The 21,908-nt window shown below is 43.9% G+C and overlaps 1 protein-coding gene and 1 long non-coding RNA gene across 7 annotated transcripts in view; one reads left to right on the forward strand and one right to left on the reverse strand.

Annotated features, from left to right (window-relative positions):
• The window catches only part of LOC111251690 (uncharacterized), a 169,766-nt gene that overhangs the window by 17,006 nt on the left and 130,852 nt on the right, over positions 1-21,908 (forward strand). For 3 of the 6 annotated variants that reach the window (XM_086991139.1, XM_022808527.2, XM_022808524.2), the window contains one exon: positions 15,446-16,023. The exons of the other annotated variants lie outside the window; for them this stretch is intronic. The gene's annotated coding sequence lies outside the window, so the exon portion shown is untranslated. The remainder of the gene's footprint in view (positions 1-15,445; positions 16,024-21,908) is intronic. 6 annotated transcript variants of the gene reach the window in all.
• The window catches only part of LOC147755399 (uncharacterized), a 112,299-nt gene continuing 90,835 nt past the window's right edge, over positions 445-21,908 (reverse strand). Inside the window, exon 5 of the long non-coding RNA XR_015329210.1 lies at positions 445-535. This is a non-coding gene — a long non-coding RNA (uncharacterized LOC147755399). The remainder of the gene's footprint in view (positions 536-21,908) is intronic.

The following is a 21,908-nucleotide window of genomic DNA, read 5'->3' on the forward strand; positions in this document are numbered from 1 at the left end:
TATATATATGTGTCTGGTACTGGTGATCGCGTTAAGTCGCGCGAGTGGACGCGCTGGTATTCGCCGTTACCAGCTGGCAAAGTATATATGTACTACTTATTGCAGATCTGAGAAAACACCGAGTGACAGAATCATATAGTCACGGCTACCACAATAACAGAACGTCATCCACGACGTTCATATTATCATTGTCCACAGCGGCATCTAGCAAAGCAGTAGCATCAGGAAGCGCTGGACACTGTTGTGTGACTACGACAATGTGAGAACAGCATCACAATCAGAAATAGCACTAGGCCGCATACTACGCTGCGCACGTTATGGCATGAAAAGCAAGAAAAACAGGTACTAGAAAGATATCACCGGGAGAAAGGACCATCTCATTTCTGCGGCCGACGAAGCCGTCGGGTGAACCCGATCGCCGCCACCGCCGTCGTCATCGTCGTGCGCGTACCGCTGACAAAGCGTTTGTGCTTGTGGTGTTAACGCGTGCGCGCGCGCGAAACCGCCGCCACATGGTGACATGGTCGATGAACAGCTATAATATAAAACAAAACAACAGCAGTAGCAAAATTGTCGTAAACAAAGTCGAGAAGGGCATGCCCACACGTTGTTTAAGCCGGAATAAAACGAACAGTGAGATGGGTAGGAAAATTGCTAGAAGCTCCCTTTCTCTTTTAAGGCTTCCCACAGAAAAAAAGCGGCCGAAAAATAGACGAAAAAAATACACCGGCTACTGGTACCGACGACAGCAAAGGCAGCCAGGACCAGCCTGTTCTGCAGTTTTCTTCGTAGGACACCGCAAATGAAAGAGCAATATGTTCAATGATTAATCCTAATGGGCAACGACAAATAACCATTGTAGCAGGACAGTGGCCACGACAGGCAAACGCGCAGGAGGCCAGCCGAACGTATGCATTCTCCGTCCGAACACACTGGTTGAAACTGGACGTACACTTCGGCCAAATGGTAACAACGAGTACGATTAGCTGGGAGACGATAGATCATGAACGCAACAAATTGTTAGCGTCCAAGAAGAAAGATGTGAACAAAGGTAGACGAAAAAAAAGGCAGGTTTGCTTTAGCTGCGTAGGACAAGGGAAACATCGCAGGCGATTTTGGATGACTATTTCTTAGTCTACTAAGGTACATAATCAAACAGGAGTTAAAGTGTTGATCTAGTCAGACTTGGCGGCAATGATTGAAATGACGTTGGACGCAACGCAAATTTTTTTTTAATACAAGAAAGAGGGAGGCAGACCGTTTGAGTCGCGTCCGTCGCCGTCACGACGTATATCGGCCAACGGAACACGCGGAACAGTGTCATAGGCGAGTTAGAACGATGATGACAATGATATAAAGTATTTGGGGCGTTGACAAGCACTCAATTGGCTATTTTAACCGCATTACGGGCGCGGGGAGGGGGTAGGTGGGGCAAACCGGAGAAAATGACGCTAATAATAATATAAACTATAGCTATAACATGTGCACCTGGCTATTTTTGTTCGAAACATAGCGTCGTTATACGGCTATACAATAAAGAAACGGTGGTAGCACGATAGGAACGTTTAGATCTGCTCTGTGTGTGCATGCGTATATGTTTGCCTACTGATAAGAAAGCAATCGCGAAAAATTGCCACTTGACTATAATACGGCCGTTGTTACATGACTGACTGCAGTTTCGAATGACCCTTCCTATTTTCCGACTGCGTAGCTATAATTTGTATGTTGTTACATCATTTTCCGTCGTATTTGGTAAGAGAGGTAAGCCATACTTAGTGTTTTACCACGTTACCTGTTAACTAACGAACAGTATCAAATGAAACGGTCGTGTTTGTGGTGGAACGTGATAACAGAGAGCAAATCGACAAGGAACTTAGGATCGACTTCAGAAAGAATGATGCTAAATATCTAAGCAAGCAAGAAAATAGGAACAGAAATTTGTTAGTAGCAATTGGAGTTGTATGCAGAACGGAGCTTTACTTAAGCATTACCCTGATCGATCGCCGCTAAATACAGTCATATCGGACGAGTTAGGTGCGTGCTTGTCCAAAAGAAACCTTACTGTTATGGCCTTTCTGCCTGTCCTCGAACGTAAGTACGTCTTGCTCGCAACATTAGACCTAACGCTTTATGTTGCTTCTATTTTTCCGCCAATATGACGCCATTGACAGCCTGGGCAAGCTCAGGCCTTACATTTTAACATTGTTATCCTACTCCCTATTCGAGGTGTTTCTTGAAAGCAAACCGGGTTCGACGGGTACAAATTTCAATCTCTCGTCGGATTGCTTTCCTACACCTTGGGCCGGAAACCCATTTGTGGGCTTCTGATCACCCTAGATAAGGGTAAACTACTTGAGATAATGTAAAAATGGGAAGCGTTCATGTACGCTAACATATTAGGCATGTGCACTGCAGTTGGGCAACAAGTACGCACTAGTGTAACGTGCAGTGCGTATTGTTGTCGCTCGTGCTTCTAGCTCTAACTATCGCTAAAATCCCGTTCTTGTTGTATTAGATGGGCGTATCTATTCTACATCGTCAAACAAACGAACGGCCATCCGTAAAAAGTAAATTAGCGGCATCAATTCGTCTTTAATATTCTACGAATACAGTTGATTTTTAAATCATCATATAGATCATTTAGTGTTACCGTCTGTATTTTACACTCGAAGGCTGACTTATTCGATATATATATAGATAATAATATAACTGAAGTACTCGTTTCTAGCTAGTAGAATTACTTTAGCAATGGTTCTTTGTTTTCTGTATTTTCAATTAGGCATTAATTCAAATCAGTCTAAACGTTTAGAAGTCTGCCATTGCTTTACTACATCCTGCACAAGGCCGGCCGGCCGGCCTTGTGCAGGACGTAGTACGCTCGATGTCGAGCCTACAGGTCACTCTATAACGCTGAAACTAGTTTTGAATTAGCTAACTTAATAGATAATTACATGCCAACAGTCCGCTTGAACGAGGTCTAAATACTTCACACGTTATACATCACCACGTTGACTAATACGAGATTTGAAATTGTTGAGTCTGCAAAAACATCTAGAATCGTGTCTATAATTTCTAGTATATTGGACAGAGTGAGAAAGACGACCGCTGATTGATAATACCGAAATACTCAAATAATAGCTGGACGCTTCTCAAGCCTCGAGATGCTATTGAGCGTTGAGCAGGGGTGAGGCTGATATACTGTTAGAAGCATACCCAGCTAGCCAAACGATGTTCATCGTCCTTCACGACTGTTTTCTAAACATGACAAATACGTCTTCACTTAATTAAAATCGTTTACAGACTCAACAGCCTACGTCTGTCCACAATTTTACAATACGTCGCACGTATTCTGCCATACAAATTATACTATTATTATTATTATTATTATATAGAATACTTACCTACAGATCGTCACAACCCATTCTTGCGTAGCGTATGACCTAGAGGGGTACTATTTGCTACAAGTTTGATCCGTGCGTGAAGGCCTTTTAACATTCGACAAACCGCAAGTTCTCGCTTGACTCTAGCAATGCACGTTTTGCTTCTTCGTAGGTATATTATTTAAAAAAAAATGGTCACTCCAGCGCTTCATAGCGTTCGATGAAGAAGGTTGGATCTACTCCTAGCAGAAAAAATTAGGCAGTCAATTTGTTACGTCCAATAATGGAAATATCATTTTTTGCTCAATGATTTGAGCCGATACATACCGCTTGCTCTAAGTCATAGACTTTTCAACATTATTTATAGCAACTCACTGTCAGGTGAGGTGTCTAACTCAGAAAGTTATTTCGCTGGAGAAAGTTACAAGGAAGAAATTCTTCATATTATATGTATAACAAACGTCTGTGTCTCTTTCTGTTATATGTATAGTATCCTGCGGATGCTATTGCAAACATAGACACACGTAAATAGCGGGATGTATATAGAGTTCGTCCACAACGAGTAGTAATAATGTTGAGCGAACTAAACAGCAGTGACGGCATCGGCGTCACCTGCAAAGATGGACTCGAAGGTCATTCTTTCAGCCATAACAGTACGGATAACATGAAGGTAGCATCGCTACAGCGTGAGAAAAATCACGCGCCCTGTAAGCCTGGATTGAGTCATTGCAGGGCGTTTGGCCTATTTTCATCTGTCATTCTGTTTCTATGTGCGTACGTGCGGGTACGTGTCTCGCCTTCAATTGAAACGGGCCATGTCATACAAGCAACCCCAAGAATACTTCTCTATGATCAACGGAAGGCAATCACGTCACTAGCACTACTGCACACGCGAAACAATGATGAAATATAAAATTATCACGGTTAGCATTAATGATCTACGGTAATGTTGTCATTTCAGCAATAAGTTTGTAAGAGTATGTGTGGTAACTGTACTGCAGTGCAAATAGCCATGGAACTAATGACAGCAATTGATCAACGGAGCTGGTAACATTTCCATTGTAGTCCTTTTGCCATATTGAGGTAAGGTGATGTGTTGCCGTATGCACCGGTGATAAACATATATGGTACGGTAACCATAGTTGTATCGAAGAACAGTGTGCGTCAGTTACGAAGCAGGCGTTGCAGATTTAATGAAGAATATAGGTATGAAATATGAAAGAGTTCAGATTGAAAAATGGTGACGACATCAATAGGAGGGTGTAACTTCGGAACAGAAGTAATCGAAACTCTAGGCGGGTATAAAGTTCTAGCCTAAATGAAGATACGACTTTTCCGAATAGACTGAGTAACCTACACACTAATATGCAGAAGTAATTGGTAGAAAAACAGCTACACGCCGTAATCTTTTTTGCTCGCTGGCGTACTCGGACTATATATAGCAGTGCTCAAATAGTCCTCTCCAGATTGCCCGCACTCATCGCGCGAATATGGCTAAGCTACGTTCCAGAACTGGGCGTTACAGAAAGCGAAAACACTGATCGTAATCAAGAGAATAATTTTCTTATCATCTTAGGACAAAGTAATCCGTTTTGCCCGATGCCGTTCGGATGTCTGCAAGGCGGTGCTGCAGAGAAAAGGGCGTCTGAGATCGGCTAGCTTTGATTGCTTACAATGTTGTCGCTGTGGTACAGGGAACAGAGGCTTCTTTTCCGATAAGTCGGACCGGCCATCCGATCGCATCCTCGATCTAAATTGGGCACCTTTGGGGTGTAACTAGGAAGACGGGGTGTAGTGAAGTCGAGTTGTCGATCGACACTCTCGGCGGCTAGTTTAGCGTGGCTGAGAGAAAGTGTACCTTAGTAAAAGACGACAACGCCGATAGCGGTGCAGAGGGCTGTCGACGTTATATAATGTCTTGCCTCTAGGTGCTACGTTGTAACAGTCGTGCGGGTATTGTAGCACCAAAAGCAGCAGAAGCTGCCTTCCGGCTAAATCGCAATGAGGATGACGGTTTTAAGTTTAGCGCCCAATCGCGCCTCGGCGTAATTGAGTTGACGACAAACTCGAGTACGTCTGAATCGGATCGTTTGAGCTCGAGGGTGTTCGGGTGCCGAGAGTTCAGGGAAATGTCTCTCACTTCCTGCGCTTCTGATCCGTCTGATAACTAACTCTGCTTATATAGAAAAACGTTTGATAGACCGAATTAAACAATAACAAACGGTATTCTATCTAGCGAGGCAGGTGTTTGTAACGAACGCAAGGGATTTTATTAAGTAAAATAGATATTCTGTGATAGGCGATTCTTCGTAAGGACGATGTAAACTTTTTTTGCAAATTATCCAAGTCTATAGAAAAGCAGGCATATGTGGTAGTGTTATGAAGAAGGGCAGTACTGGAGGTAACAGATATTATGTATTGTCAAACAATAGGTAATTTTGAAGTGCAAACGCGGCTATAAATAGAATTACGCTGTCTTCGCCATCAACTACAACGTACAATAGACGGCGCGTTGTGCTTGAGCATTTATTTTTCTTTACGTGATTCACTTGAATCAGTACGCACACTTAAAGTAAGTATTCTCTTATTTTATTTATTATGATGGACATTTTTTTTACCTTCGTTCCAATAACAGTTGCCTGTTATAATTAGTCATTTTTTCTAACTAAGAAAAATGTTATTCGATCCATTTTATCAGCTAGATCTGATATTTTATTCTAACTTCATGAGCACCCCTAGCTCCGACTAGTTCCTATTCTCGAGCCGCTTGCATCATTTGCTGTCTCAGCGTACGGCTGAACAATGGCGGCTGATATCCAAATATATACCACCTAGTGAACGCAATTTATGCCCACCTGTCCACGCATCAGGTACGCGCAATTACAGGCGACAGGAAGGCCTTTCTTTTTTTACGGCACATGTTCCAAGAGACTCAAGGTCCGACATCTGGCGGTAGTTGTGATGACAGCGACGGGGAGGAGGTTGTTGTATTATCAAGTGGCGTTGCAGCGTACGTAGAACTCAAGTTTCGTGGGAACGTAGCTATCGTAATAAAGGGGTAGAGGTGAGCAATAATATAGCACGACACTCCCGATACAAACCGATGCCGATGACGGTGCAGGCCATTGTAATGCGTTAGCTAGTCCGGCAAAGCCTGACTTCATAATCCGCAATCAGTCCCTATCTTTTTCCCGGCTACTGTCAAGGTAACACTAGCAAACTGAACTGATGCTGAGTTAGCGAGATAATACAATAAAACGACAAAGACGACGCGTCTTCGTCTTGTCTAGTGGTAGGAAATACAAGCACGGATGAAATAACCACTGTCCCGCCCCCGTTGTTTTTTTCGTTCTCAAACGGCCGAAATGGCCCAAACAGTTGCCGGTACTGTGTCTAAGTCGTCAATGTACAGCTGTTTGTTGAGACTGCAATGCGCTTATGTAGGTTCGCTTTTCAACACGACGAAGCGGTAATGGCGACCCGGGTAGAGGCGACATCAACACGGAACTGGCTGCATTGTACAGCTACAATCGCTCGTAAACTGCGCCCTGCGCCTCCAACCAACGTCGGAAAGATGGCGCTTCTCTTACGCCAGCAACGATGCCGGTGTGTCGGTGTAGAGAACCACGCGGGAAATGCTACGCCGATACTCACTGCGGCGTTTGCTACTTTTAATTGGCATCTGGACACGCATATGCTTCTTGAGCTGAGTGTGCTGCATACAAAGCGTTCGTTGAACCGAGGAAAAAAGGCTGTAAAAGAGAGTCGTTCATCCCGCTCGTTCACGTCAAATGAGCTCCTTTTTCCCTTTATCTCTTTCCATTACCCAAATATATGGAGTACAGACAAAGCTAAGCGTTCATGGTTTTTGACAACGTTTCTAGCTCCTTCCTCTCGTTCCCGTTAGTACCTCGGCTTAGCTTTTGTCCTTCAAGCACTTGAGCGCTCGAGTCGGTCGGGCCTTCTCATGTCCTGACCAGTTTGCTTAGCTTCGCATGCTCTCACTGTTGCGACGTCGAGTCCATAAAAAACGCACTGGCTGTGTAGCAAGTCAGAGTGTAGCATGGAGACAGAGGGACGCGGCACTTCGAAAACTTAGGACTGTCCTTATGCGGCTGCATGGAAGGGGGTGTCCTCCACAACGGCGGGTTGTTGTGAAACACATAACCCTCTTACTAGCTCTCTACTGCCGGTCGCCATCTCCGTCCTGCTTCCTAATTCTCATTGAACAGTGACGTCAGGTTCGAAACAACCGGCAACTAGTACATCGGTTGCCGCAAATCTACGAATATACTGCGACAATGATCGCTTGCTTGAAAGAGAAAAGCAAGTATCCAGGATTATGAATGGTATCATCAACTCAGCTGCTAAGGTCTGTCATTTTTTCATCATAACGTTAGCGTGCTATGTGGTGGAGAGCTTTGTTACCCCCGAGATCTAATATGGCAATAGCGCTCGATAAGCCTTAAAAAATCTTTAGCTCAGCAGTGTGGCAAGATGCTTTCCGCCCGCCCTGAGAGTGCGTATCTATGCCAGCTGTATGTACGAACCGCCCGCACTTGTGTGTGTCGCTGTCATTCCTTTACAATTATTCGTGCCCAGTCGGCCGGTGGTTCCCTCACTGGGCTGTGCGCTCCTGCTCGCTCCTCGGCTTCGGTTGTACGCTTTGTTTCTCTGTTCCCGCAGAACACACACACTTCCTAGTGCTTTCGCTCCTGTGTGCCTTTTTCTGCTCGTTTCTCTTGTTAGGTGGATCACCCTGCCGCAATCAACGCCATTCCTAGTACAAGCAAGAGCACTATCATTGCCGCCATTGGCAGCCTCAGCTATTAGTGCTGTCCCCTGCCCTGGGAATCTCTCCTTCTTTCTTTCGTGTGTAGGTTCCATTCCATTGGAAAAGCGGAACATGCATGGGATAAAACCCAGGGACCGGGCTGGTCGTGGTAGTACTTGTCGGCTGTTCGGCTGTTACCCTCGATGTTTTGCTCGACTTGCTCACTTCTATGCTATGCCCTTGCCCTGCCTTCTTCATTCTTTCTAACAGGCTCATTAAGAATTACGTGCGCAACACATTAACTCAGGTTCGGCCCTACCGCCAAGAGCTGGGACGCTACCACAAGACGAAGTCAGTGCCGTCGATCTGACTCACGAGAGACGAAAAATAAGATTTCGGCAGCGAGGCTAATTGCAGGTGCGAGGTTCCGAGGCTTGGACAACTTCTACAGCCAAACTCCACTGAAAGAGCTGACTGCACTCGTCATTCGGGTCCTAAAAACCTCGGAGTATAATCGTCGGCCTTTCTCAATAGCTTGTCATTTTGAGTATCCGGCGTTTTCATGGCGACAACGTGGGCAGACGAAACACCAACGCGAAGCGGACCTTCTCCATCGTTTGCCGAACGCCATTAGAAGCTGCATTCCAAGTCTAGAAGTTTTTCATTTTGTTCGTAGAAGCTTCAAGTTTAGAAGTCAAACGACACAATGAACACGGTTGCATTATCTTGCTGTTGCAGACTTATTTAGCATACCATTGTTATATTATGGCGGTCACTGTCTTCTACCGCCTGTTGACAGTGAACTTTTTGGAGAACAGGAAAGAGGCCTGCTCAGTTTGACTTACCTATGCTCTATTAAACTACTCATTGCCTATTACACGAATTTTAGCATATATGGCCAATAGGCCGATTGGCCGGTTAAGTATCTTATACCAATACTTCTTCGCAAATGAATCCGCTAATTCTGCACAAGAAGGTCAATGTCAATTTGCTACTTTCGTACTTGTTGTCGATGTACTGTTTATGCTTTCTTGAGTAGCTAGGACGCTAGGCGAACCTCAAGCATGGAATGTCTACTCGCACCACACTAAAGGCAGTACTTACTAGTAGTAGACTTTATATAGTAATTATGCAGTATATGCTATGTATTGTCTAGACGTGACGTAGTATATATAGATCGGCACAAAGCAGCTTTTTCCTAAAATCGACAATAATTTTTCTGCAACTAAGTTAGAGTGTGTGATATTCTCCCCGTGTGCATAAATAAATGAACGGGTAACCCTTTTATAAGAACAATCATCAACCTGCTCTGTATGTTTTGCTACGGCCAACACAACCTGTATACTCGGCTGTTTGGGCTTCCATTATTAGCTAAAACGGACCAAGTAGACGAACAGCCCAGATCCAGTAATTATCATACTAAAACAAAGAAAATTTTAAATTCACTTTATAACTGACTAAATCTCACAAATATTGTTTTTTTTTTTAATTAGTTAATATTTTTTCTACAAAATGAATACGATGACTCTCAGTTACAAAAATGTAGTACACTTAGCGTACTTATGTTTCCATGCAGTGCAATTAAATAATATGTTGCGTCTGCCGAAACGATTGATCTTACGAACAATGGATGAAATAACCAAATTAAATTACACCCTCTTTCTCTGTCTAAATCTTCTGCACGCGAGGTAAACCAGCAAGCAGACGCAACTCTCCCGACAAAGCGACCCTACATGCCGGAACATACTGTACAAAGCAGACCTGAGTGGAGCTAGTCTAGCATGTGCCCTTTGAGATGGCTACACCTTCTAGGTTAGGAAGCGCCTCCCAGGAGGTACTCGATGTCGACCATGAGCGGAGAGGAAAGGCGGTGCCGCATGGCCGGCTGTTCTCTGGCGTCCTGGGGAGGTATAGAAGAGGAATGCAGCAATTAGAAGTTAAAGCAGCAGACATCTCCTGACTCAGGAGAAAGCCACGAGCCAGCCACGCTTAGTGGGTGGCTTATTGAAGGTATAGCGAGAAGCATACAGCAGGAAAGGAGAGTCTAGTAAGAGGCAGGGAACGCCTGTTTCTCTGAGACGAGATGATACTTGGACAAAGCTTACCATTTTTACTAGGCGGCGTTTCACCCGATCCGAGAAGTTAGCTCGCTTGGTTCTGTCCGGCATCACAATACATAAGTTTCGTTAGCCCATTTCCACTACAATTTTCGCTGATTTACATTAATGTAACATTTAGTATAAGTCAGCGAATAACAAAACAACTACTTCAATAGTACTATCAAAGATAACGCTTCTTGTAAAAAAAAAAAAAAGCATATGTACATCACTACAGGGACCCATTTGCATCTCTTTTCCAACATAAATAAGATGCTTGCATCATAGCGTTTGTATTTCTAACAACACGTAACATTTCATCCGAGCCGGCACGGACGGATGAAATCAATAGCATGTTTCAGGCAAGTGTCACTATCTCTGCTTTATGAGTTTTTACGAATGATTCATGGCATGTATTTCAAAATTATATCATTTATTAGAAAAATTATGGAGTTCTCCATTGACTAAATATCTACGCAGCAATTTACTGGATACATACTTGAATGGGTTCTAATTTCTGAAGCGGAGGTCGAGGTATATTCATCACCACTTTTCAAACCGTACGGCGATCACCAGCTTCGACCCCTTTCGATTCTTGCGTATTCCTCAACCCCTTAGACAGAAGCTACATACATATGGACAGCTCGAAGACTTTAACAGTAACTCAATTGAAATTTCAAGCTATAACCTAAGCAGAACACAACAGCCCGACACACCCGTTCAATTCATAACCCGCTTTGAAGATTTGCCACAATAAAATAACAATAGTATGTTAAAATCTAATTCGACTTGAAAGAAGAAAATTACTGAGATTACATATTTTCAAAGTAGTCGGGTTCTCTGTTGAATCTGTATACTTTTTTTAGTTCTTAAACACATCAGTTACTCGCTTACGACTGGCAGGAGGTTGTCGGTTCGGCCGTATAGGCTAGATTGTAGCCAGCGTTTTGCCCCGGGGCTCCTTCTTTTGACGAACTAAAATGTGTCAATAAGCTAGTTATCTTCTGAACTTCGAAACAAGTTTATTGGTACCGAGTTTTGAAGGTCAACATAGATTCGTTTTCTTCAGGCCGGTTCGAAACTTGTCGACTGAATTTTTTCAATTACTCCAGGCTGGTCCTACTCAGCGAAGGCAATTGCTTCGTAGTCTTTTAAAAGCAGTTGAATTGTTACATATTTGTGAACCGGCTATGACGGGAATGAATTAGTTTTTCTTAACAGCGGTTGAGGTAGAATGTGTAGAATGTAGTTAACCCAATCTATTGACATGAAATGATCAAGACGTCAAGATGAAGTCAAGCCATCAGCGAAAACGAGTTTGGTCCCAACTGGCTTTAACCGGGATTTGACGACGGCACAAACTGCGTAGAGCGACTACTCATAAATGTTAGCATAACCCCTTTGTTATGTTTTGAAAAATTCAGGACGGAGAAGCCGCTATGAAGATGATGTTACTCGAATTACAGTTTACTCTTATCGGCCCTTCTCATCTCAGTGAGCCTTTTTTTTCAGACTTTAGAGAAAGCTCCAAAGAAGAGACCACATTATCAAGCAGTTGAGGGATAGGCAAAGGACAAGGGGCAAGAATTGCCGCTAACGAGGTAAGCGTGGATCAAAGCTAGTCGCTTTCGAGCTAGAAACAAAATGCGAATGAAATAGGTGAACTGAGCAAATAATAGCGAGATCGAGGGGTTGGGGCGTGACTGCTAGTTCGATTAGCATTAATTGCTGAACAAACGGAAGGCTTGAGCGAACCATTTTTAGTCTGACATGTAAGTTCTATCGCCTCAAGCTGAGCAGTCTGCAGCGTCTGGGGTCCTCGTAAAGAAACGACAAAATCAAAGTATACGTCTTGCAGGGACGGATAGGACTACGAATTCGCATGTTATTAGGAAAAACCGTGTCTGCCAAAGACATGAACGAATACTTGGAGCTCATGCGACGTTCAAAAATCGGCGTTTGATACACAGTGGTATTTTTTAATTTAGCATGTTTAATTTATGACCTTTCGCATATAGAATATAAAATTTCCATCCGAAATGGCTGTAGCGCGATATGGTATGACATCTCTTTACATGGTTGGTTTTTTTAAAGGAAAGGTTACGTAGATCAATAAGTAGGAATATATAGAGAAAGTGTGTCAAAAGCGCCGGCTATCAAAAAAGGCTGGCTAAGCAATACTGTATCTCTATCCTTAGGAAACCTCCTTAATTGAAAACACGAAAAAAATAACTAGTGGTTCTGGTAGTTCACACCTACTACTACTACCTACCCCCCAATATTTCTATCTATATAGATCACTATTGCTGCCACTGGTTCTCAACTAATACAGATCCATTTTCTACTCGCACATTTCCACCCTATAGACTGCTTTGTGGTAAGACCCACGAGGCCAAGTGAATGCTTGCTCCATCATAACGAACGGCTTGTCGATTTCTGCTCATCCAGCATAACGTACATTGTCGAAAACGTTAGACAATGTACGCTATGCTGGAAACAAGAGTGGGAGAGAAAAGGAAAAAGATAGTTTGAGAAACACTAGACAGACGAGGACGGTAAAGAACGTGCTTTGGTGAAGAACGCGAACGCAATACGAGTACGCTGCGGAATCTTCTGCGGTGCCACAGAGTGGAATGATTTCAATAGTCAGAAACAGGTTAGAAGCAAAGAACGTGCGAATACAGCGGAGTAAGCAAATAGGACAGGCTGCAATGACTGCTCGTGATCTCGAAGGTTGAAGACTCGAAGGCAAAACAAAGCTAAGAAGGCTTGCTGGCCGATATAGTAGCTGACCGAAGTTTTCGTTCCGGGAGTACGCTCGTATGCTGAAGGTTTGTTTAAGCTACTATTGATTCGGCCGTTGCCGCTGAGGCTATTTTTATGAGCACATGTCTAGGAAATAGCTGTTTTCGGAATGGACTACGACGGGAGCTATGAATTACTTTACATGAATGATGCCAAGAAGCTGGGTCATGAGAGAGGGCGGAAGACTGGGAGTGAAACAGGCAAAACAGGATATTCCTTCTTCGTACCCGACAGAAAGGAGAACATGATATGTCTGTGTCATGTTCGGCATGAGCTGTTTCATCGGTGGCTAGCGGCCAAGCGAGAAGGACCTAGCTACGAGCCTAAACGATGAGGGAGAGAGCGGCAGTTCCAGCCATGATGCTGCTTCAGTCACAGAGCTGCTGCGTTGGCTTCGACTATCTTCTTATGGAACGCGGCGGATAGCTAGTCGCAGTAGTCATAGTGGTAGCACTAGCGAGCCAGCGGTAAGGATGCCGACTCGGCATCGGCCTATTGATGGTGAACCATCCACATACACTAGCGTGGCATAGGGAATGAACGCAAACAGTGAACGACTGAGAAATTGGGAAGAGGGCCTACGCAAAAAAAGGGCGAAAGCAAGATATACTACAGCGGCAGGTTGGGTGATTTGTGGCGCGGATAGATGGACCCCGTAAAGTATGTGGACTGCTATGAGCCATCGAACGACGCTGAAGTTGAACTGAAAGTACGCTTCTCGCCAGCTTGCCAATGCTGGACGGTTACCGAGGCGTGGAATATATCTTTTTGCAGCGGGTGCCGTCAGAGAAAATGCTAGCACTGGCGGCTCGTTTGCACAGTACGAATGACTTGTCTCTTTCGCAGTTCTCGCTGCTCCTGAAAGGTCCTAGCCGCGTTCGGCCAAGAACTTTCGATACTTGGCACTCATACGGAGTATGGCAGGACTGACGGATTCGGATTGAGCGGGAAAAGGAAAAAACGAAGAAAACAGGCACAGGCGAACTGTGCGGTGCGTACCGACAAACTGTCTCCTTAATCGGCCAGGCTCCTGGAGTCGAGTCGAGTCCCGACAGACGCATACCCATGTGCACCGTCAGCGATCGAAGCAAAAACGAGGAACGCAGTCGAGCACCATAACGGGACAAGCGGGATTGAGAAAATGTATTTTTCTAAGAATTGTCTCAGCTTTTGATGACTTTGCTCAGGATCATTTAACGAGGATCTTTGCGACCGTCATGCGGATGAGTATTCGGAAGCGAACTCAAGCAAATCAAACAACAAAACGCAGAATTAAAGCAAAAAACAAAGGCGACAAATTGTCATAGCTAATCGAACGTTATGCGTATAATAGAATAATCGTCTTAGCTTCTTAAATTGAGTAATATTGTTAAGTTGGGGTGGAGCTTCAGCCCTTGGAATGTACAGCAAGTTAGGTTAAAGCACCACAAAATACTGGCGGAACCCGGTCAGTTCTCGCCAGCCGTACTGCTTCGAATTTTATAGCTCCATGAAGATATCCACCACAGTGTTCGACGATTTTGTTGTTACGTTTAATATTATACCAAGGCTAGCAACCCGACGATGTTGTTTTTACGGACAAATGGCCTCCGTTCCCAAAAGCAACGAAAGTACATCGGATGACGCTAGCAGACAGCAGGTGGCTAAAGGCTTCGTGACGGATATCACGACGTGTTAAGCGAAATTGTGGCATACCATTTGGAGTTAACGGATAAACATGCGATTGGGAACGATCGGTAATAGCTCAACAAGTCCGGGGAGGAGTCAGAAGAGCAGCCGCGTGGATTCGTCCAGGAAAGTAACTCATCGCCACTCTTCTACCTAATTCGCGGAAAAGGTTAATTTGTTCTTTTTGTAGTTTTATTTGCCAAAACGCTCGAATGTCAAGTACACCATGAAAATATTATATAGTCAAATCGTTGAATTGCAGGTGCTATTCGGTGGCATCCTATCATATATTGTTCTTAGGGGAATTTCCTTTTTTTTCATTCCCTCCAATTCTATCGAGTCGTCTGGTTGCAGAAAGTTGCAGCCAGAAGGTGAATCCTGCTGAATCTCATGCGTCCGGCCACATCTATGCTAACTTAAACAAAGAAGCAAACATAGTCCGTCGGCCAACGAAGTTCACCTGCTACAGTACTGACATTGGCATTGCACGTTCGAAACTATGCAATAGCATCTTGTGTTACGCTCTCGAGAACCTATTAGAAAGACATTTGGTAGAGTAGAAGATAACAAAGACGCCGTATAGTTTGTCTAGCAAAAATCATCTCTTTTTCTTCAACTTCTCAGCTGCTCTAGTCGTTTGCACTGTCGATCTTCCGAGAGACAGCTGCCTCTTGTGCTACCCATGCTTTACCGTTCATTCTGAACGTTTTCCTTCCCCCCAGGGAGAAGGCGAGGGCATTGGTACGCTCGCCTGCTCTTTCCCATCCGTCCAGGAGAACCCACAGGACAACCTACCAGGACAACATACAGGAATCGTCCCGCGGAGAGCAACTCGCCGACGGCTGTGCTGTGCTGTACACTATATACCGAACGCCAATGAATAGTGCTTCGGCAACTACTAATAAAAGATCGGCGCCACAATTCTACAACTCTGAATAATCTGGCGTCGCGGTGCAGCTCTAGGTAAGGCAAAGCATGAGTGCGTCTAGTCTGTATGAAGGTTTGCCTGTCTATGTGTATTCATATTTGTGAGACTGACTGCCGGTCGTGGGCACCGCAGTCGTCGTCGAACCTTGTCAGTGCCAGGATATCTCACTGTTATCGCTATCACTGCTGCTACTAATCTATAGCAAAAACACACAGAAGTTTTGTTGTAGTATTACGGATACCCTTGATCTACATATTTTGTGCGCTATAAAGGAAGATATCAATCAACGGAGTCAGTTGGACTGGTGACCAACGGAGGATTGTGGACTAATTACTTCAACAAAGAGATCGTAGATACTCTATGCGGGTACAGGTATGTTTCGCAACTACAGAAATTAATTATTTATATCCTCTTAAAAAACAATCATGTGATACAATCGCGACTGTGGTACATATGTAGTGAACGCACCGGACGATGGGCTTCAATGAATGATTGACGGCATTTGCCTCTGTCTCTAGGTGATTCACAGGTAAAACACGTTTACCTAAACTTAATTACATGCGCGCGGGTCACGAGAAATTTTTCCATGTTGAAGCGGTAATTACGAGACCTAGTGTCTAACATCACACAATCCATAGTTTCGTTAAGCCAGTCATTCGTTCGGCTTTTTTTCCTCTACATGCGATTGTGCCATATAAAACCTATGACAACGAATGGTTAGGCAGTAGGAGCTGCGAAGTCAGGGTACGAACATCTCCTTACCTATCGCTGCGTAAGATGCAATACTTTACGGATTATTACCAACTGCCGCATGTGAAGTCTATCGTAGCTGACAGCTTTCAGGTAAAAGCGGTATATTCACGCGAGATTAATCCATGTCTCTCTTGCATACTGCTGGGCTGTGCAGCTATGGTCAGCGTTGAGACGTAAATATACACAGCCTGTTACACCTACCTATATGTATAAATTCATGCACGTTTCAGTTCATACGCGTCCTAGATCATCTAGCAGAGAAGCCACAGGGACACAAATAGTAGACTGGAAGCGCGTATTTCTCATGCGCAGAAATGGCAGCAACATTAGCATCTTGTTAGAGAAGATTTTCCTTCAGTATAGCAAACTCGCAGACCCCTTCTCCCCTTCCAGTACATACAATTTTGGCCAATGTGACTAGCTCGTTATAGTCTAGCGTTCATTCTCTCTCTGTTTCTCTGTTTATCTTGCCATAAACAGTCAGAAAGGCGCACGTCAGCACACACGTCTTGCATGTACACATGCATGCACATAGACTAGCAGCCTATGCATCTTCATAAATATGCTACCAGCTAGCTGGCATGCTTTCTGATGTGCTGCCTTACTCGCAATGAAGCAGAGGGAGATATCAGGGGCTAGCTTGGACTTCGGCTTGTTACAGGAGCACTAGCTCGTTCTGTTCTGTGCTGTGTCTTAGAAACCGACAGCCTAGCTATCCCAATGCTACTGATGGCAATGACTGTACTGACTGACAAATTTGATGCAGGATAGATCATACTAGAAGCGTAATGAATAACATGTTGATTTATATATAAGATAGGTACAAAACTATATTGAAGAGTACGCACATTGGTGGTTCATATCTATTACGACCAGCATAGTTAACCGCTGTGATTGTTATGCTGAAGTTTGACTACAGGTAGGTGCTCCACGATTCGGATAAGCACACCGTATATAGTCAATTTGGAGAAAAATGAAGGCGTGTTTTCGTGCCTTTTGAGTAAATGACTATTTTTTTTTGTATGTACGTATTCCTGATGTAGAAACGGATGACGCGACGTAGAACGTTAACCAACTAAGCTTCCTTCTAATAAGTCTGCTGTAGTCAAGATGAACAAATAAACAGGCCTAACAGTGCCGTTCGTTTTCCTAGTCCTCAGTCGTTACGTCTGGGGTTAACCAGCACCAATCGGCAATGGCACTGGCCACAGGAGTAAGAACGAAAGCTCGAATTCAGGTTGGAACCCGAAGTCGACAAAAACGACAAGTCCTTTGGTGGAAATGTAAATATACTGCTAGTCTGGATGGATGGAGAAACCGGGAAGGGGAGAGTTGTCAGGAGAGACTTCAAAAGGAAGTGGCCGCCGCAATGCCGGTAAAATTCTCTCTCTCTCTCTCTCTCTCAAATTCGCTGACGTTCCCTCTCTCCCTTTATCTCTACCAGCCTCTCGCTAAGGCAGATGTATTTCTTGTTCCCTAGCCGGTCTCGGCTGGCTAGCCACTTGGTAAGTTGTCTGTCTGTCTTTCCGCTTTCCTGCCTGTACCTCGAAAAGGGAACATAGTCCAACTCAATGCGTGCTGAACCTCTGAAGGTGGGAAGCAAAATGGAACAGTGACGTCCTTTTGAAAGGGCCCTCAAAGGCGGAGCCCTCGTCCGCGTTGAACGAACGCCACCCTGTATGCAACATCGGAGTTCAAAGCTAGCTTCTGCTAGTGCGCAAGGAAACGAGGTGGCAGGACGGAAGTAGCGAGTTATGCAGTACGAGCAAACGGCAAATGCATTTGGCAACGTTAGAAAGTCAGATGGGATCCCAGTATCATATGCCGTGGAACAGCATGCGCAGTCGTAGGGCGCGTTTGTATCGACGAGCAACCGGCTCTCCGCAACTTGCCTTGTTATTGATATGTGATAACATTTTAGGAAAGATTTAAAAGCAGAGGACAATAAACAAAAACGTGCGCTTCAAATGTTTTGTACAGCATCCTGAAACTCGTTGACACAAAACGAATGGAAGAGACCGCGACACTCGGAACTATCGAAACTATAAATATGCCTAAGTCTGGATAGTGTTTTCTCATCTTAACGATGCCACGCGCTGTACACAAAATGGAACGCCAGACGTTCCCTGACTCGTTGACAATCCTCAAATTGCACGGATCCTTTCAATGTCCAATAAACGACCAAGCAAGGAGGATATACAGTATAATGTCATACTATAAACAACTAATATGGATGCGCAGAGTCTTTACTGTGATCAATCGGGTCGCTACGCAGATGTGTTATTGTTATCTTTGAAAAGATCGACGAAGAGGTACATCGATGGGCGTAAAAGCAAATTCCAAAAAAAGTGCAAGGTTCAATGTGTAGCGTTTTTGAATATTTGGCTAAGTTATCTAGAAGTTCAAGTAGAGGCAAACAAAATTTAAGGGGTAGTTATATGTCGTGCTCATTAAACTGGCTGCGGACTTTATTATTTTTGTTAGTTTTGCTGTTCGTATGTAGTTTTTGAACGATGCTTCATGAATACGAGTAAAGTGTTTAGTTTTCAGTAACAAAAACAACGTCATGTTTTCTAACAGCTGTGCCATGTAATAGATCCTTGTGTTAGCCAGATTCCACCCACCACCACTAAGTCAGCATAAACTTGCTTCAGCGTAGACCTAGTTATGCGCCATCTACATGTAGGTGTGATACTATCAATACGACGCCTGGGTATAGCAGATAGAGTCGACACGATTAGTATTCATGGTATTTATTAGAAAGGCCAGTTTTGTGTAGTATCTAACTACAATTAGAAGGACGTACTAAGGCTTCGGTATTGTCTTTTGCTGCCTGACTAAAGTCCAACAGATAGCGGGATGTCCCTGTTGGGGGATAAGAAACAAAACCCTCGACTGAAGTTACTGAAAACTGTGTTGATAGGGTAGGGTTTTGTCATGGGTAGGTTTGCATGAATGTCATCATATCATTGTCGTAGGAAGTACCTCAAGTGCTCGCAGCCGGAGCTTCTGCAGTGAGGTATGTAAGCCTTAAAAGCTTAGGGCTGCCGGCCATAACCTGTTGTTTCTACGAATTTCTCGTGGTCGTGCCATAAAAGCATTAGCGGCGCAAGGGTCGCGAGCTTGGTAACATCACAACTGGGAGGCAGACCTTCTAAATAGGACCAGACCCATTTTGCTGAAAGCCCTGTCTCGAACCGACACGTATGCACATATTTTTATTACAAAAAAAAAGAGATCTGGTGGTGAACAAGACTGAGTTAGATAAAAGGCGTAAGTATATAAAAATCTTGTTTCGGATTATTTAAAACTATCCAGTTTTACTGACCGGTATAATTTCGATTCGTCTTTCGGTAAGATTCTATATCGGCGTTATGAAATCGATTTGTATCGCGAGCTTTGCTCTTGCAAACCGTATAGCGTAGCCTGCAATATCTTGACTACATTAGCTTATTCCATAACCAATGACAGTCATCTTTGTTAGTATCAAAAATTCTAACAAACTGCTCTTCTAATGAATAGTGATATTCTTAGAGGGTGTCTTTTCGGTTGGGTGTTTATACTTCTAAGAGCCGAAGGAACAAGTAGTGCACTTATTTCTAGGAGATCTACATGGAAGTTGGTTGAAAACAGAAAAACAGCTTTTCATATGCTACTTTTAAAAAAAAAATAACCCAAACTATTCTCGCAGTATAGACTACTAGGATCTGTTTAAAGATTCTAGCGATAGTGTAAGCTAATCAACCGAATTACGGGTTTTGTTATCAATATCTGGTAAAGCCGACTGAGGCCGAAAACTGGAACTTTTGCTTGTTAGTTATGCAGTCGTTTCTCTTATAGCCTTCTATATTTCACCTAGATTTCAATTAGATGAAATCGATTATTCCCTTTACGATATTGAATCGACTGAGCGACGATGTCACAAGAACGATACGAAAAGGTCCCACGTGGGTTATGCACTGTTCAATATCAAAAGTACACATAGAGAACAAATAAGTGAAGCGTAAGCAAGTATAGGCTCAATGCTCTGCAAGCTGGCATGTTGAATCGAAACAAAGTAGCACATACTATTTACATAGTCGTATGTATTCATCCATCCCTGCATACATGATATATCTATACGTTTAACAACTGCGAACTACGTCGGACGCACTCACATCACACTGTGCTAGTAAGTATTTCTTCGTCCTACTATCGCCCGACGTAACATGCCCAAACACTTAACCTCTTTACCCATACTTCTTCTACACATATATTTTGCTTTTTCTTCTACTTTTCCTTTTTCATCCGATGCCCTCGTGCAGCAGCTTCTACTGCTCTGCATCGTCGTATTGCTTCGAAGACGTTTGTAGTAGGTAAAAGGTAACGCCGGAAGCTGGTTGCAACCGATTGCTTCTGCCAATGCTTACTGGCAAACGAGCGTACGTCAATTGAACGTTTTTCTTCTTTTCTCTCACTTTGTCCCGATCCCTCTACGTCGCCGGTCGCCAATTCGTACGTCCCTCTGTGCCTCCTTCTCTTATCGCCGCAACAGCCTCTACTGCTTCTGGCTGCTCGCGCCTCTGCTTCGGACTTTTTCGCTTCGACTTAACTGGTAGCCCGAGCGATAAACGGTCGCTGGCGCTCAACTGGTACCTCCATTTTGCCTCGGACACATCTCACAGACTCTCGCAGTCGTGTCTGATGCTGTCTCCAGGGAAGGAGAGCGTGCTACATCGAACACTAGCGCAAACCAGAGATGGGGAATCGAAACAGATCTGCTCGTCATATGTGGAAAGCAGCTCGTACATACATATAGCGGTCGTGTTCCTAGTGAATGTTTTGTTCGTCGAAGACATCGGTGTAGAGAGATAGTAATTACGATGATCAGAAAAGGCTACGGATTTATAATAGTGATCGTCGTAAGAGCAATTCGAATAGGAAAATTGGCCAGTAAACTCGATCGACTAATAGTGGGAATATAGCGAGCAGTGTGGCCTAAGTCTATACTGGACTGCCATATATAGCTTCTGGGCCAGAGAAAAGGAGGCGAATTCTAAAAAAGACTTGATTTTCACGCAGACTTATGTCAGATCAAATGTTCAATGTTTTGCTTTGTTACCACGAGGAAAGACACGCCTTGCCTAAACTGCACGTAAAAGAGGAGATCTAAAATACGATTAAAGCTATTAGACTGCTTTAGGACGCAAATTTTACTTTGACTACTCTTACGTAGCGAACACTTCACTCTCCTACCGTTTAACAGTATCACGCAATAATTGGCCCCTCTTGCGAACCATTCGATGCTTTCTTGGTCGCTGTGATGATAATAAAAAGTTAGGGCAAATCTTGTTCTTTTAATTCACACGCATTTTCTATTGAAAAAGAGTAATACTTTGTGCATTGATATACTTTCTCAACTGCGGCTATATCCGACTTTATTTTATCTCCTGTTCACACCTACATGAGACAGTATTTCGGCGGCACAACGCTCAAATCTCGGTGGGCGTGTGAGAACTTACATA

This window comes from Varroa destructor, unplaced genomic scaffold (genome assembly GCF_002443255.2).
Source record: "Varroa destructor unplaced genomic scaffold, Vdes_3.0 BEIS01000005.1, whole genome shotgun sequence".
NCBI lineage: Eukaryota > Metazoa > Arthropoda > Arachnida > Mesostigmata > Varroidae > Varroa > Varroa destructor.